The 18,598-nt window shown below is 38.6% G+C and overlaps 1 protein-coding gene across 3 annotated transcripts in view; it reads right to left on the bottom strand.

Annotated features, from left to right (window-relative positions):
* Positions 1-18,598, bottom strand: part of znf609b (zinc finger protein 609b) — a 162,116-nt gene that overhangs the window by 49,758 nt on the left and 93,760 nt on the right. The gene's annotated exons all lie outside the window — the stretch shown is intronic.

Raw genomic sequence — 18,598 nt, 5'->3', positions numbered from 1 at the left:
TGCAAGTTGTGGTAATGGAGTTGGGTGTTGAGGGTCAGGAATTAAATCCACCTGTTCTGACACCGTGACAGCAATGAAGAGACAGTCGGCCTACATGGAAAAGGAAGGACAGGGAGGGAGGAGTGAGTCATCAGGCAACCCATAGGGAGCACTGAGTCTAGAAAAGTGTGTGTGCGGGGGGGAAGGGAAAGGCCAAGTGATGATTTAACAGACATGGTGACACCAGCCTGAGTGTTTAAGTGTTTGGAGCGTTTGATGAAGAATGCTACAAGTCTTACTTGGCAGGGGGAGTGTGGTCAATGTTGGATTCAACTACCATAATTTCCGGACCATAAGCAGCTACTTTTTTTCTCATGCTTTGAAACCTGCGCTTTATAGAATGCTGCTGCTATTTATGGATCGTTCCCAATTCACGAGCTACATACACATGCCGCCAACAATTTAGCCTCGTCACATCAGACCAATGAAACTGCCGAACTGGTCACGGCGGACCAATGAAATTGTTCACATTAAACCAAATGCACTCACACAATCATTCAGTCAGCCATTTAGCGTGTTATGGACTCACCCTCATAAAGTAACAACAAAATGCACACGACATAGCCCCAAAGAAGAAAGTGATCGACCAGGCCATCGAACAGGAAACAGTGCGATGTATAACGTCAACAACTGGAAGTCGGAGCGTCACTTCAGGCGAACGGAGACAGCTGTCCGGCCGAAGTGATCAATGTGGAACAATAGCAACGTAGACACGCAATGCTAACATCAAAGCTATCTATAATGCTGCGAGTGTCAAGTTGATCAAGTTCTTGCAGAACACACCCCTGTGGTTTCAGCACATGGAAGCCCAGTTCTAATTTAGAAGAATTACCCAGGATTAGGGCTGCAACTAACGACTATTTTGATAGTCGACTCGTCAATGACTATCCTAAAGTTTACTCGACTAGTTGGATAATAAAGTGTACACATATTTATTAGCTCTAATTTCCCATTGACTTTTAAATGCAATTTAAGTTATTATAGGCATGTACTTAAGAACAACAAAGATGACTTATTCATTCATAAATATTTATTTATACTAGAGATGTCCGATAATATCGGACTGCCGATATTATCGGACGATAAATGCTTTAAAATGTGATATCGGAAATGATCAGTATCGGTTTCAAAAAGTAAAATGCCGCTGTACGTAGAGGTACATGGACGTAGGGAGAAGTACAGAGCGCCAATAATCCTTAAAGGCACTGCCTTTGCGTGCCGGCCCAATCACATGATATCTATGGCTTTTCACACACACAAGTGAATCCAAGGCATACTTGGTCAACAGCCATACAGGTCACACTGAGGGTGGCCGTATAAACAACTTCATTTTTTTCCATAACTTGAGTTGATTTATTTTGGAAAACCTTGTTACATTGTTTAATGCATCCAGCAGGGCATCACAACAAAATTAGGCATAATAATGTGTTAATTCCACGACTGTATATATCGGTATCAGTTGGTATGGGAATCGGTAATTAAGAGTTGGACAATATCGGAATATCGGATATCGGCAAAAAAGCAATTATCGGACATCTCTAATTTATACTGTAACTATGCTGCTTATTCAGCTGTTACAAAAATGTAAATGTTGTCCATTTAAAAGAAAGGAAAGGCAACATGCGAAAAAATTAGTTAACCTTGATTATGTTGTTTTTTTAAACAGTTAAAATAGCAGCAATAAAAACAAACAACAATACACCAAACCTACAAAAAAAAAGAAGCGTTTTGTGATGGTGTTTAAAAAGCTTCACACTGGTATAGTGATTATTGATTAACTCCTGGCAGTTTTAGCACTCTAATAGACTCAATGGATATAATTGTATAATTGATTGATTCTTAACATGTTACCTATCTATTAGATTGTATGTTTAATCTTATGATACCATCGCATTGGCGCCTCATGTCTGCCTCTGTGTGTGTCTGTTTGTGCTCACGTGCGCGCAATTCGTAATTTTTTTTATTGTATTGCAAATTGACGCTGCTTTAAAAAGTACTCGAATTGATGTAGACAAAGTTTAGCTGGCTGACTTTAGCTAAAATTATTAAGTTATTTTTCACACAACTTCTTCTCACACTTGTTAGCGAGCTCGCAAGGTACAAGCCAACACTCTTACCGAGGGTTGAGTCCATATCCTTTTTGATGAGGCGAACGTTGCGTTCGGCGGTGGAAATGGGGACTAGATCTTTAGCAATGTGATATGCGATCGCTCTGGTTATCTGTTACCACCTGGTTTTCTCATAAGGCACGACTGATACCGAAGCTTGCAGTGTACATTGTTTTAGTGCTGGGGACGTGGATTGTGCTGCCACTGTTGTCACAAAGTTGTATGCACTCTTCATACTGTATTGGGTGTCGCTGTTGAAGGTGGTGGACTAGGTTCATTGTGCTCAAACCTTTTGTAGCCACGGGTTTCTGACACTCCCTACAAAACACATTCTCCTTCTTTTTGTCCGGTGGCTTAAATACGAACCACCGCAACACAACAAAGTCCTGGTGGGGGGTTGAGCCACCCGTCGCAAAATATATTTCAGTATCCAGACGGGTTAGATCAGGCCTGGGCAATTATTTTGACTCGGGGGCCACATTTAGAGAAAAAAATGTGTCTGGGGCCGGTATATCTATTTTTAGGAACACTAATATAAAACCTCACAATAATGTCTGATTGAATGCTAAAAACGTTATGACAGACCGCCTTAAAAAACGCAATGGAATTGTAAATTTTTCTATGAACGATAAAACACTGAATATTGACAAAATATGAATGTCACACCCCCTTTCGATCGACATATTTTACAATCAAGTGAAACGCAACAAAAATGCAACAAACAGTGAAATATGAACGCGAAGGGTACAAAATAAACCCACCTACAATCTGATACATCTGATATTTGCTGAATTTCCCCCAGGGATCAATAAAGTACTTTCTATTCTATTCTATATCACTAAGATTTAGAACTTTGTTGTGAAAATCTCCTTCCGCGTTTGTGGAAACGCTTCCCGCCCACACTGCTTGGTGCCTCTTCTGAGCTGCTGTGACGTAGATTACCATAGTAACTAATTAGATTACCATAGTAACTGGTATATCATCCATAAGCGCAGATTCCAACCATTAAAATACTTTATATAGTTGAAGACTTACAGTCATTATAAAACATGACTGCACATCATAATTGCAGCTACATTTTCCATCTTAAAGAGCTAAAAAAATTATTTGGGAATGTCCGGCGGGCCAGATTGAAAAGCTCAACGGGTCGCATGTGGCCGCCGGGCCTTAATTTGCCCAGGTCTGGGTTAGATTGTGGCTAAAACCTTCACATGTCATAATCAGAGGCAACTTTTGACACCCAAAAAAACCCTGCAAAAATCATAAAGAGTACAAACAATGTTTATTCTATTAGCTAACTTCCTTTTTCTAAATAGCCATCTGTGATTATAGCATGAAATAACAAATATCTTGTAGTCATGCTATTTGTTTCAAAATGATTCAACTATTAAATGTCAAAATATAAACACTAGAAATAATGAACAAAATGGCAGCCACTGTCTTGTTCCAAAACACCAATGAAAATGAAAGTTAGCATTTAGACAGGCTAGACTGTAGCAAAAGTCATCACCTGTCTGCCACAATAATGCGTGTTCTTAAATGTGTATTCCACCTAGGGCTGGGCGATATTGCCTTTTTTTAATATCGCGATATTTTAAGGCCATATCGCGATACACGATATACAGTATATCTCGATATTTTGCCTTAGCCTTGAATGAACACTTGATGCATATAATCACAGCAATATGATGATTCTATGTGTCTACATTAAAACATTCTTCTTCATACTGCATTAATATATGCTACTTTTAAACTTTCATGCAGAGAAGGAAATCACAACAAAAAAAATCACTATTTTTTTCATATGGTGTTGATCTGGAAATGTTTGCCTCGGCATTTTGATGGTGTGGGCGTGTGGCACCAAACGGAGATATTAACGTGCGGAGTAAGCCCTCTTTACTGTCTAGCGGTGACTTTTCAAATGATGCTACATATTAGCAGTGTGGCCGAGTGTCCTGGGTTCGCCTATACAGTGTACTTATATAATAAAATAATAAACAGGAGACATTAGAGCAGGTTCGGTAGCCACCGCTTCTTTAATGTCAACATCACACACACCCTACGTCCCAGCCCTACGGCAACTCTGGAGGGACAAAACTCCTCCTCCTTACTAACACACTCCGGTAACTTGGGACACCCTGAACTGTTTGTTACAGCAGTAATTCTACTTTTTATAGCAAAGCTTTTGCCCCACACTTGACAAATTATGGTTGTCTGTTCGACATCTTACTTGAAGCCAAACCACCGCCAGACGATGGACCCCCTGCTGTTTTTGGGGGAATTAATTATTCCTCCATTTGTTACCAGATTCGCACCTTCTTTCTCTTGTATTCGCGCTCGCACCACTCCGCTAGCATCACAGCTAACGTTAGCCATGCTGCTACCTCTCTGCTCGGGGAGGGCGTATACGTATGTGACGTATGACGTGACAGTATGTGACGTGTGTAAGAAGCTGCGCTTGTCTGTCTGTGAGAAGGAGAGACTGGAAAGAGGAGAGCCTGGAGTGTTATGCCCGCAGCTAAAAGCAACTGCGTGAGAACGTATACTCGATATCACGATATAGTCATTTTCTATATCCCACAGAGACAAACCCGCGATATATCGCGTATATCGATATATCGCCCAGCCCTAATTCCACCTCTTCCATGTCGAGAGCAGTTTTGATTTGGGCTTACATGGTAAACAACTCAAATGAATGTTTTATCCAGACGCATACATTTGTCCAAATGTGGCCAAGTAGACGCATTTTGGGTTTCCTGGACGTCGTCTACATCGCTAAAAGAAAAATCTAAGGAAGAGAACCTCTCTGCCATCTTCCACTGGTATTTTTTAAGTATAAATCGTCCGCTTGAATATTCTCTCTTCTCTTCTCCGACTCGCTTGTCGTCATTTGGGATGTCTGTTGTGATTTCCCTTCCTGGTTCTATGACCCTGTCCTACCTTGCCTCTGATTGGCCTGTTCCTAATGTTTTGCCCTAATCTTAACCAATCAACCAATCATGGATTTTCTAATATGTAAACCAACCAATCATTGATTTTTCCCATATACTGTATGTTGTCCCCTGCCTGTGAAGTTGCATTAGTCCAGTTCACTCTCTCTTCTCCCTCTCTCTTCTTTTGTAGCATGTAGCTTAGCTAACCGAGACATGGGTCTAAAAATAGCTAAGCTGCGGAAATCGCCACTTGTTTAAAAAGTAGCCAAGCGACAGGGATATGTAGTTAAGCTACGTAGCTTTGATTTTAAGTTAATTGTTTTTAATGGAAAACCGTTATATCAAAAACCGTACTCTTTACGGGAAAACCGTAGTTGTTGACAGGTATGCAGAAGTTGGGGTTTTACTTACTAGTTGGTCACTGGCACACATGTCGATGGTGGCAGTCAGACTCCATATTTACTTGTGTGTTGTTGTGGTGGGTGAGTGCAGTGGGTAGGAGAGGGCAAGCACGTGTTAGAAGGAGGAAGGGGTGAAATAAATGTGAAAATAATCAAATAAACGTGCAAACACGTGAAATAAATTATATAGATATTAAGTTATTTTCTTAATTCATATCTTGTTTAAAAATATATCGACATATCTTACAAACTCGGTATATCACCTAGCCCTACGACATCATGCCTCCGCTTTAAATGCTCAAGTATTACAGATGTACTGCCAAATAAAGCAAGGTCCGCTTTGCAAAATGAGTAAAGTATTTGTGTCTTTGACAAGAATTAGAGGAAATGTTCTCACGCTTTAAATGTTTTCACTGGTGATGTTTTTGCAAGTGGTGGCCCAGACCCACTTCTGCCCTGAAAAACACCATTGATGACGTCATGACTATTGTCTTCAAATATAATTATCGGCGACAAATTCTATTGTCTGCATTTGTCGACAATGTCTACTATTCGTTGCGCTCCCGCCCAAGATGTCACAAAATAATTTTCACACAGTGGTAATTGTTTTAGTGTCTGGGCGACGATCGGAGGATCCTCCAGGCTATCAACTACCTAAGTATAGTTCTGACATCTACAATAGAGCAGACTCAAGGCACTATATCGGGTGAAACAAGTGTAAAGGTGACTATGTGGGTGTTGTTTCCTGTTTAGAAGGTGCTAACAATGTTAAAAAAAACATATTTAGAAGGTTGTAAACAGTTTTTTGTGCTCTAACTCAATTTATAAATAATAATCCTAGTTTGATGAAATCCGTTATTGCTCTCATGTCCAGTCCCAAATCAATTGCGATAAACTAGGGACGACCATATGTGCCCTACGGAAATGTTTGTCCTTTAGCAAATTCTTAATGGTAAGATATAATCTTCTTATTCTCAATTATTAAATTAAATTGTAAAAAAAAAATCATTTGGGTGGGCAGAAAAATTGTGAGAGATTTCCACTTTTATAGCTGTTTAATGAGCTCTGCAAGCACCACTGGAGATGCCAACTTGTGTCTTTGTCTAGTTTTCTTACTAGTGTAAAACTGTTTACTGGAAACAAATATAAAGCTTTCACATGGGATAATCCTCCATGGTTTTGTTTTGGCAATCAAGATGACATTAGATTATATTTGACATATACGGTACAAAACCTAAGTGTCTTCCATGACAAAGAAATACTAATGGTAATGCAGTCTCAATTAACAGCAGAACAAGCAAAAGCAGCAGTACAAATCACACAGGCTACATATTTGGTGGCTTGCCGAGTGTGGAGTTAACAACTAATGTTAAATGAATGTGTGCAGAGTGACAGAGCCAGGCCTAATGACATCCTAATCACTGCGTATCCTTTTCTGATGCATAATGTGGCGATGAGACAAGTAATCCTGCAAGCTGACAGTTCTCCACATGATCATGCAAGTACACGAGTGACAGACATTATGAACACACTCTTGCTACAGCCAAGCCGATCAATTTACAGTTGAGTAAACTACCCTATAAATGGGTGAAGGAAACAACAAATGCCATTTTACATGAGGATCCTCCTAGCCCCTCCACATGCATTTTTGGGCAAACAACATTCTCACTGAATTATTTCCATTAAATTACACCAGTACAGATGTTACAACTGTATGAAAATGCGCATAGGTAGTTGCACATAAAATTGTTCAACAACATATTTTTGTTAAGATACTTGTAAATTTATGAACTTGCACTTGTATTTATATTAAGATACTTTGAGCTTGTTAAACCTGCAGTTTAAAAGCAATCTAAATCGTGTTGTTGTTGTTGTTGTTGAAATAAGCAATGATCCAATCAAGTTTGTACAACTTGAAAATGGGGGTTGAATTATGTTTGTATAAACCGGTAGAAGTATGGGTTATTTGTATGAATGATTTAATACTGTACTTTTTATGGAATATGAAGTGATTCAGAAGAAAAGGGAGCCATACAACCATCCATCCATTTCCTACCACGGGTGCTGGGTGCTGGAGCCTATCCCAGCTGCACTCGGGCGGAAGGCAGTGCACACCCTGGACAAGTCGCCACCTCATCACAGGGCCAACACAGATAGACAGACAACATTCACACTCACATTCACACACTAGGGCCAATTTTAGTGTTGCCAATCAACCTATCCCCAGGTGCATGTCTTTGGAGGTGGGAGGAAACCAGAGTACTCGGAGTGAACCCACGCAGTCACAGGGAGAACATACAAACTCCACACTGAAAGACCCAGAGCCCCGGGATCAAACTCAGGACCTTCGTATTGTGAGGCACACACACACTAACCCCTGGTCCACCGTGCTGCCTTGTCATACAACCGTCAAAGCGCAAATTATCCCAATGTTTGTTTTGATTTTGTTACTGAAAGTTTGTTTTACGGCTACTGCTTAAATGGGCTACACTCCTTAATCTAACGTTTTACTGTAAAAAAAAAAGAAGAAAAAAAAGGAAAGAAAAAAAGGAGTTTTATAATGTTATTAACTATCAATTGTTTATTGATCATTTATAAATGCTAAATGGGTTATATACCTGTATAGCGCTTTTCTACCTTCAAGGTACTCAAGGAGCTAGGGTGAAGTGCCTTGCGCAAGGACACAACGGATGTCACTCGGTTGGTAGAAGCTGGGGATCGAACCAGGAACCCTCAGACTGCTGGCATGACCACTCTCCCAACGGCGCCACGCCGTCCCCTGTTTATATTGGTGGATAATTAAGGGATTTGTTTTTTTCCTGTGACTGCAGAAAACAGTCTGTGGGTTGAAAGAAAACCTGACTTGTGATATCCATCCATCCATCCATTTTCTACCGCTTGTCCCTTTCGGAGTCTTGGGGGTGCTGGAGCCTATCCCAGCTGCATTCGAGCGGAAGTGGACAAGTGCCACCTCATCGCAGGGCCAACACAGATAGACAGACAACATTCACACACTAGGGAGTGTTGATCGATTAAAAGCAGCTTTTTAAATGCATGCAACACTCTGACTGTGTTCAACTCTTTAAAGTTGGATTAACACACAAACTACTCAAATGGAAACCCAATTGCACTTCCATGTACGCACATTGACTGATAGATGTAAATGGGTTTTCTGCACATGCGCCAGCCCCTGTGGTGGACTGATGATGCATATGTCAACAGCATTAAAGGGGAACTGAACTATTTTTTGGAATGTTGCCCCTTGTTCACAATTTTTATGAAAGACATGACGATGGATGTATTTTTTTAAAGCATTCTAAAAAAGTAAAAAAAATGCGATCAAAAGTTTGTTTACAATGGAGCCTATGGGAGCCGCTGTATTCTGTCCATAAAAGCCTTTTAAAAAATCCAAACACCTCCATTATCAATCAATCAAAGTTTATTTATATAGCCCTTCATCACAAATAAGCTTTCATATACATGATGTAAGTGTAAGTATATACATATATATATATACACATAGTATTATAATAACATTTATTATTTACATCCATGATAATTCTAAGCATATGCGGCACATTATTTTACAAAACACATCACGTTTGCTTTTTTATTTAACTACATCACTGATTATTAGTCACTGCAGACTTCACGAGAGCCAACAAACATAATAAAACATCACTTACTGTACAATGTCTGCTGTCATTAAGATGCCAGCTGCTAGAATGTTCATATATTCCCATTTAAATGTAGAATGACTCATAATGCTCACAAAGAAAAGGGTGGTGGAACCAAGCGTTTTTTGTGTCGTTCTCGCCATTTCCGGGGCTAAATTGGCTGTCAAAGTGTACCAACATGTCGGAATGCGCCCTCGTCCTTCTACTGTCCAAGTGAGAGGCATGATTTATGATCTACAATAAAGTTTGACGAGCAAGGAAGCAGATGATCAGTAGATCATGTCGACATTGGCATGCAAGCTTGTGAGAAATAGTTTGTCTGCGTTAGAGCTTGTAATAACAATATCACTAATGCTTGTTTAATATTCAAGTCACATTATGTAAATAGAGTATTGTTGGCGCTTCTTGGGTGATTATTTATTGGGTTTTATGGGCGTAATAGAGGGCCTCCCATTGGTTCCGCTGTGAGAATGCATTAAAAAATACATCCGTCATCATGTCTTTCTTATTAAATGTGAAATAAAGTGCAACTCCTTTTCAAATTCACAGAAGAAAATGACAAAGCTGTGGGGGCCGCTCATGTTTACACCAACAGGGAGACAAATGTATACTCCAAAACCAAAAATGAGTCAATAAGTTTTAAATATACGGTGTTAAGTGCGTCAACTATGCATCAACGTTGCACATTTGAATTTGTTTTTTTTTGTTGCAAATAATCAGGACAAAACTGTCTGAAATACAGATTACAGTGTCGGGAAGTACTTTATTTGCATGGAATCAGTCAGGACTTTGACTAAGTGTGACCAAAGGTCTCTCGATGGCTCTCCTTTGGACCGCCTGATTCTTTGAAATGGGATTAGGTAAAGACTTAACATGGTGTTCTCCAGTCCATAACACCAAGTAATTCTATTGAAGGCACATGTTTCTAACAAAAATATGGGCACATTTAATACAAATTATTTTCAGTGTGTAAACTCCTATTCATTAGTGTCAGTAGCACTTACACGCATTCTGGCTACCGGGAGAAGAATTTTCAGCTTGTTAGCCTTCAAAAGAGGCCAAAGCCGTGTCTTTACTCCAAATGGTTTAATGTCCGCTTTGCATTTACTTGGGAGCTGAAACTAACACCGCGTCACAGCAGTTAATTTTAGTGCAAATGTTGATCCGAAATCTGAGGAGCAGGCATTCACAAAAGGTAAGCGCTAAAAATGTTAAACTCAAGGGCGACGATAGATTTTTTTTTTACGTTTGCAGGGGGAGGAGGATGCCACCTCAACACAGGACTATTATTGCTTTGGAGATTGAAGTCAAAACTGAAGCCGGCAGTAAAGATGGAAATCTTTGGGCACCTCACGATTCAATTCCAAATCTACACAATTTTTTAATATATTATTTGGTATATAAATTATAAAACAGGTTACAGGTTACAAAAGCTCCTATTGGCTGATGACAAAAATGTGTCTTTTTAAAAATATTAAAAAAAAAAAGGTTAAATTTACAAAAATCACAGAATAGTAGGGGTGTAACGGTACGTGTATTTGTATTGAACCGTTTCGGTACGGCGGTTTCGGTTCGGTTCGGAGGTCGTACCGAACGAGTTTCCACATGGACATATTAAGTAGTGTATTGCACGTTGTGTAAACAATGCACCTCGAGGCACAACACACGGCATGCTCGCAGCGACTGGGCTACGATAGACTGACCATACGTTCTCTTTTCACCAGACATGTCCTCTTTTGCGGGGCTGTCCGAGCGGAGTTTCTTAAATGCCTCAAATGTCCGGCATTTTGAGTTACGGTTGCGTGTATTTTCAATGTACGTTCAGGGTTAAGAAGGGGTTAAAAACAAAACAAATTGTGTGCGCAGCAGCATTCGTGAGGGAGGGGCGGAGACAGAGAGAGCGAGAGAGTTATGATATCCATAGATTTATCAGATTTAATTTTTTATTATCTATAGCAGGGGTGTCAAAAGTGTGCCCCGGAGGCCATTTGTGGCCCACAGCTAATGTTTTAAAGGCCCACGGCACATTCTAAAAATACTATTAAAATAAACAAAAACATAACAAAAGTGAAATAAAAAAGCTTAAAGGTTAAATGTAATTTAGAAAAAGTTGCAATGTTGACTAATAAAACAAAGCTGTTTGTTTTTCTTTCAAACTGTCATTGCTCAAAACATAATATTGAATCAAAATCAATGTTATTATGAATTATTGACCTATCCAAGGTTCCGATTACTTCACATCAAATATTCCACTAAGAAAAATATTTTTGGTGGAAAATTTTCCAAATTTGGTAAATAAATAACCAAAAAATGTATATTTTCTTGTTTTCTTACTGTACCGAAAATGAACCGAACCGTGACCTCTAAACCGAGGTATGTACCGAACCGAAATTTTTGTGTACCGTTACACCCCTACAGAATAGTAATCAATCTAATAAAAGAAAATAGAGCAATCACAACTCCAACAATATTTAGGAAATAAATATACATATTGTACTACAAAAGAAAAAAACTGAGGTTTAGAAAAGCAACAATATCTATAATAATAATAATAACTTTATCAATGAAAGTTTTTAATCCAAAAATCGATTTTGAAAAAAAGAAGAATTGAATATTTCTTTTTAAACCAATTTTGGAAAATGATGCATTAGAATCGAAGTAAGAAAAAAAATGAGCACACCTATTGTGGAGACAGGGCTAGTTTGGACAATGACCCAGTTCAACATTGACAACACAAACCAATCTCGGGCTTGACAGACAGTTTAAAGTTAAAGTTAAAGTACCAATGATTGTCACACACACACTAGGTGTGGCGAGATTATTCTCTGCATTTGACCCATCACCCTTGATCACCCCCTGGGAGGTGAGGGGAGCAGTGGGGAGCAGTGGGCAGCAGCGGTGGCCGCGCCCGGGAATCATTTTGGTGATTTAACCCCCAATTCCAACCCTTGATGCTGAGTGCCAAGCAGGGAGGTAATGGGTCCCATTTTTATAGTCTTTGGTATGACTCGGCCGGGGTTTGAACTCACAACCTACCGATCTCAGGGCGGACACTCTAACCACTAGGCCACTGAGTAGGTTTGATTGATTGATTGAGAAGTTTATTGACATCTTAAAGAATTGAATCCATGTACCGTATTTTTCGGAGTATAAGTCGCACCTGCCGAAAATGCATAATAAAGAAGGAAAAAAACATATATAAATCATACTGGAGCCCGGCCAAACTATGAAAAAAACTGCGACTTATAGTCCGAAAAATACGGTAATGCTTTAAAAAGGCAAATGGATGGCACAAAAAGCCGAAAGGCTTGTTTTCATTGTGGTCCATTAAATGGGAGTGTCTTGCTCACATAAAAATAGTGGTGTAGAAATTGCACAATGCTTTTAATCGCACTTGGGTGGGTTACAAAACAGACCAGCGTGGGCCTGCTCGTATCAAATCGTCACATACCATCCAAAACAATACTGGCATAGTTATTGACCTCGTAATAAAATATGATATGTTGGTATTGACACTATAGCCACAGGCACTATATGTTCTTTGGAGCTCACACATTATGAGTCTTAAAAAGGAGCGAGCAGAAGAAAGTGTGTCAGCTTGGTGTTACTGCTGAAGGTGGAAATATAAACTTGTTTGGATAAAAAAATCACAGCGTGAAGTACAGTCAGTGTGATATGCACCTCAACAGTAAACAACTCAACAGAGCAGCGCTATATAATTACTCATGAGTTCCACTTGAAAAAAAAGAGCTAACGCTGAATAATTGTTGTAGTTACGCGTTGTAGCGCTTCTACAACAACACAGACAAATAGTGACAACCACGTAAGCGAGAGGACATTCCCATTACTTCAAATGTTCATATGGAAGGCAAACATTTAATATGGCTGCTGTTTTTTACCTTTTGCAGGGCAGATGTCGGCGTATTTTCATGGTTTAGTGGCGAAAATACAAGGCAGATATCATCAAAAAAATAGCTGAATGTGATGCGAATGGAATGGCCTCAATCTCGTTACCCTGCGTAATGACAATAAAGCTGATTCTAATTCTGAGTGGATCCATACATATTTAAAAAAGAAAATACTTTTCACAAGACTTAAAAGATTCAACATCACTGGAGTGGACTTTTTAAAGCCATCTGACATTAAAGTTGCAAGGAGTAGAAGCACAGAAGTATGGCTGCTTAGCAGTGGAAGCTACTGGTTTATGAATGGGGACATTTTGGGGCTGCATCATAAAATGTGTCAGTTTGTTTACAGTGTATGAACTGTAAATTCTACCCTCTGTTCCTTTTCAAGAAAATGATTTGTGCGCTCGCTGCTCGTCGGGGATACTAACTGCTAATTTGCCATACTCTCTGTACACAACTATGAGTAATGGACCATAAGGTTAAACACTGACGCATGTTTAGTCAATGACATTTAAAGTCCCATATTTTCCAGACCATAGGGCGCACCGGATTATAAGGCGCACTGCCGATGAATGGTCTATTTGTTTATCTTTTTTCATATAAAAGGCGCATTAAAGGAGTCATATTATTATTATTTTTTTCTAAATGTAAAACACTTCCTTGTGGTCTACATAACATGTAATGGTGGTTCTTTGGTCAAAATGTTGCATAGATTATGTTTTACAGATCATCTTCAAGCCGCTTTCTGACAGTCGCTTCCGGATGTGTTGTTTTGTGGGCGGTCTTGTTTACGTGGCTCACCTTCGGCAGCGTATTTTCTCCGTCATCTTTGTTGTAGCGGTGTAGTGTGCAAGAACGGGAGTGGAAGATGTGTCAAAAGATGGCGCTAACTGTTGTAATGACATTCAGACTTTACTTAAATCAATAATGGAGCATCATCTCCTCATCCAGAAACAACAACACAGGAAATGTGTCCCGTAAAAAAACGTCCGACCGGAACTCTAATAACTAAAGTTCCTTGGGTGAATAATGTAAACTTACGACACCGGTATGTTTTAGGGCTTTCATGGTTTACTGACAGATATAAGTGAGAACTTTACACTACTTTATATTAGAATTGGCAACAGCGAAGGATGAATGTCACATAACAATTTTTCAGGACTTATACAGATCCCAAATACAGATCAGCAGGTACCAGAAGGTAAGAAAAGTTGATTTTGCATAATATTGCGAAACAAAACTCCAGATAATATGTCTTACCTTACACACACATACCATAATAATACTCGTATGCTTAATGCGCCGACAATCCATCAAGCGGGGCGGCTTCTTAGCTTACCAAAGTCGTACTAAAACATTTTGATAGATTTTTGAGCGGCGTGTGTAATGTTCTATATTTTCAATGGAACATTTAGAATGTTGGTGTTGTTTACTTGAGTCATATTGCCATCATAGTGCAGCCTACACGTATCTCTTATGTTTGACTGCCATCTACTGGTCACACTTATCATTACACCATGTACCAAATAAAATAGCTTCAAGGTGGGTAAGCTCAACCAAACTTATTCCTTACATTAGGCGCACCGGGTTATAAGGCGCACTGTCGAGTTTTGAGGAAAAAAAGGATTTTAAGTGAGCCTTATAGTCTGGAAATACGGTACTTTTTGACATATATGGGGAAATTGAGCTTCCCTTGCAGTTTAAATCACCTCTGCTGCATAGCTAGTTGCTACAGTGCCTACATATCACGTCTTATATACATGTATCTTATGCTGTGCACGATCACATCCGTCAACAGGAAATGACGCAATATGTTACCGCATACGTCAACAGCCAAACGAGCAGCCTTATATACCGTATTTTTCGGACTATAAGTCGCAGTTTTTTTCATAGTTTGGCCGGGGGTGCGACTTATACTCAGGAGCGACTTATGTGTGAAATTATTAACACATTACCGTAAAATATCAAATAATATTATTTAGCTCATTCACGTAAGAGACTAGACGTATAAGATTTCATGGGATTTAGCGATTAGGAGTGACAGATTGTTTGGTAAACGTATAGCATGTTCTATATGTTATAGTTATTTGAATGACTCTTACCATAATATGTTACGTTAACATACCAGGCACGTTCTCAGTTGGTTATTTATGCGTCATATATTGTACACTTATTCAGTCTGTTTTTCACTATTCTTTATTTATTTTAAATTACCTTTCAAATGTCTATTCTTGGTGTTGGGTTTTATCAAATAAATTTTCCCAAAAAATGCGACTTATACTCCAGTGCGACTTATATATGTTTTTTTCCTTCTTTATTATGCATTTTCGGCCGGTGTGACTTATACTCCGGAGCGACTTATAGTCCGAAAAATGCGGTACATATTATTAAAAATGTTATATATTTATATTGATAAAATAATCATAGCAATATACTGTAAAATAAAAGACGTATAAATAATCGATTTATAATTGAATTGTAGCCCCTGAATTATCGCCCTCCCCATTAGTTAGAGTACAAGATTTCTTCAAAAGTGTCAGTGGTAGTAAGAACTGAACAGTTCATGTATTTTTCAGTTAGGCCTAAAGGCGCACCAATTTCCCACAGGGTACACATTCAAAGTGAGGGACAAGAAAGAAAGAAATAGCTTTGTGTCAGGCGACTACTCAGCCAAATATATTCTAGCCCAGCCTTTGGCAAGCAGGAGTCATGCATTGCAATAGTGCCAGGGAGAAGCCAGGGCCACCCTCTTCAATCATTAAAGTCTCCTGTTTGGGAACAATTCACCTTCCCCCTGATGTACGTAAAAGGAACAAGACAAGTGTGCCAACATTGTTCAGGACAGATGGGAAACAGAGCTACAAGATGGAACTATTATTTTTCTGTTCAAGCTGTTACTGTTGCACTTGTCTGTAACTATAACCTGCCAGCAGCAGACTAATTAACTTTTTATAGCCTGCAATAACCACACAAGATTAGATAGAAAATACTTATCAGGTTTAATGCCACCGAAACTAAAGAAAATAGCTTTTTTTTCTCTTTTTTTTTTGCAATTCATGATAATTGTATTTCACTTTCAACTTATTTGACAGTTGAAAAATGTTGATGAGCATGAGCAGGAGACAGTGTGTGTAATATTTGGACTGGTACTACAACCCCTGGCGAAAATGATGCAACCACCAGTCTTGGAGGATGTTTATTCAGTTGTTTAATTTTGTAGTAAAAAAAAAAGCAGAACATAGACATGACACAAAACTATATTCATTTCAAATGGCAACTTGTGAATTTTAACACTTAGTCAGTGGTTTACCAAATGTTTTCCAACAAGTACAACCTCAGAAAACCTCTCCAAACACCACCATGACCAACATTAAAATACAGTAGCATATGGGGCTAAATATTTATTAAAAGCAAGATAGATGTGTTATTGAACAAGTATATTTAATCGTTTTGGCCTCTGTAACATTACACACAGTTTGAACAGTAACAATGTGTTTTGAATATCTATTAAGGGGATTCTTTGGTTTACCACTGACAAAATAGAGTCCTCGTACCACAGTTTGAGAATCACTGCACTAAAGGAAATCAAGAAAAATAAATTGTGGTCGTCAGTAACAGTTCCCTTTTTCATTCATTATTGTCTTTATCTATTCTATTCATTCTTTTTATTTGTATTTTCATTTGTTCTTTATTTGTTTAGCTGTGCTTTTTCTGCTTTCAAGACAAATTGCTTTAAGTTCTCTGTCTTGACGCTTTTATGTTTTCCTTGCTTTACCCTTTACGACCTTCCCATGTTGGTACTTGGTCCAGATTTTAGACACAGCTGACTGTGAACAACTTTTGCAACTTTGCATTATGATTTACCTTCTAGAAGAAGTTTGATAATCCTCTCCTTTGTTTTAATTTACATCTCTTGTGTTGGAGCCATGATTCATGTAAATCCACCTAATGCAACAGCTCTCTAACCACTACTTTTTAACTGCAGGCTATTGAACACATTTCATCTGATGAAGGTGCGATTCCATATTTTCCTTCAAAATTGAGTGATTCCATATTTTTTTTTACTTTGTTTTAAAAATGAAACTTTTACTGACTAGCACAATTTCTTTTCCTGATTTATTTTAGTGTTTCTTAAAGCAAGAAAGTTGCCATTTGAATTCCCACAAAATTAAACAATTGAATGAACATCCTCCAAGTCTAGTGAATGTTTTCCAGGTACAAAATCAGCAGAAACTCAGAAGGATCTTTTCTGAACACAACAGACCGATGGATTTCAAACCCACCAACATCCATCGACAAAAGCATGACCTGGATGACTGAAAAACTACCGTATTTTTCGGAGTATAAGTCGCACCGGAGTATAAGTCGCACCTGCCGAAAATGCATAATAAAGAAGGAAAAAAACATGTATAAGTCGCACTGGATTATAAGTCGCATTTTTTGGGGGAAATTTATTTGATAAAACCCAACACCAAGAATAGACATTTGAAAGGCAATTTAAAATAAATAAAGAATAGTGAACAACAGGCTGAATAAGTGTACGTTATATGAGGCATAAATAACCAACTGAGAACGTGCCTGGTATGTTAACGTAACATATTATGGTAAGAGTCATTCAAATAACTATAACATATAGAACATGCTATACGTTTACCAAACAATCTGTCACTCCTAATCGCTAAATCCTATGAAATCTTATACGTCTAGTCTCTTACGTGAATGAGCTAAATAATATTATTTGATATTTTACGGTAGTGTGTTAATAATTTCACACATAAGTCGCTCCTGAGTATAAGTCGCACCCCCGGCCGAACTATGAAAAAAACTGCGACTTATAGTTCGAAAAATACGGTACACATTCTGGTACAAGCCAAACAAATTACATTTGTATGTTTTTCTTCATCCGAAAGAACAGCTTGTCGTTCCAGCCATTACTCGTTGACATTTGAAACATGCAGCTTTGGCATATATAAGAATTACGCAGTTACTTAAATGCAGGGCAGACTGCCAACAGTCAAGCCTTCTCTGGAGCCCTGCAAACCATCTAACATTCCAGTTAGACACAAACCTCACGATGTGTGCTGAATAATGAATGCATGTTACTGTCATAACTGTATTTTTTTCACCACTGCTGTCACAGGTCTCAAAGAATCATCTCTTCAACAACAGTTTTTACACACATCACTGCTGGATCAGGGTGCTATGCTGGCGTTCATACTGAGCGAAACAAAGAAGTAAATAATGTTCATCATTGCTTTGCAATATATTCCCTGGCTGCTTCTAACTTTTTTCTATTGCCTTTCTTATCAAATATATTGCAGTACATATTATCTTTGGACAGGTTTGCAACATGAACATGAGAGCTTGAGCTCCGTGGGGAAAACACATTTACCCATGTTGTTTGTGAAATGCTACGCATATTTACTTATTCTAAGTAAGGAATTTCATGCACAAGTCAAACGTAACTGATGATTAAAGTATTTTATTTATACATACTTGTAATTTACTGAATGCATTTACAATATAAATCAT

This window comes from Nerophis lumbriciformis, linkage group LG15 (genome assembly GCF_033978685.3).
Source record: "Nerophis lumbriciformis linkage group LG15, RoL_Nlum_v2.1, whole genome shotgun sequence".
In the NCBI taxonomy this organism is placed as follows: Eukaryota; Metazoa; Chordata; class Actinopteri; order Syngnathiformes; family Syngnathidae; genus Nerophis; species Nerophis lumbriciformis.
The sequence above is the reverse complement of the archived record's forward strand: the minus strand, read 5'-3'. Positions and strand labels throughout refer to the sequence as shown.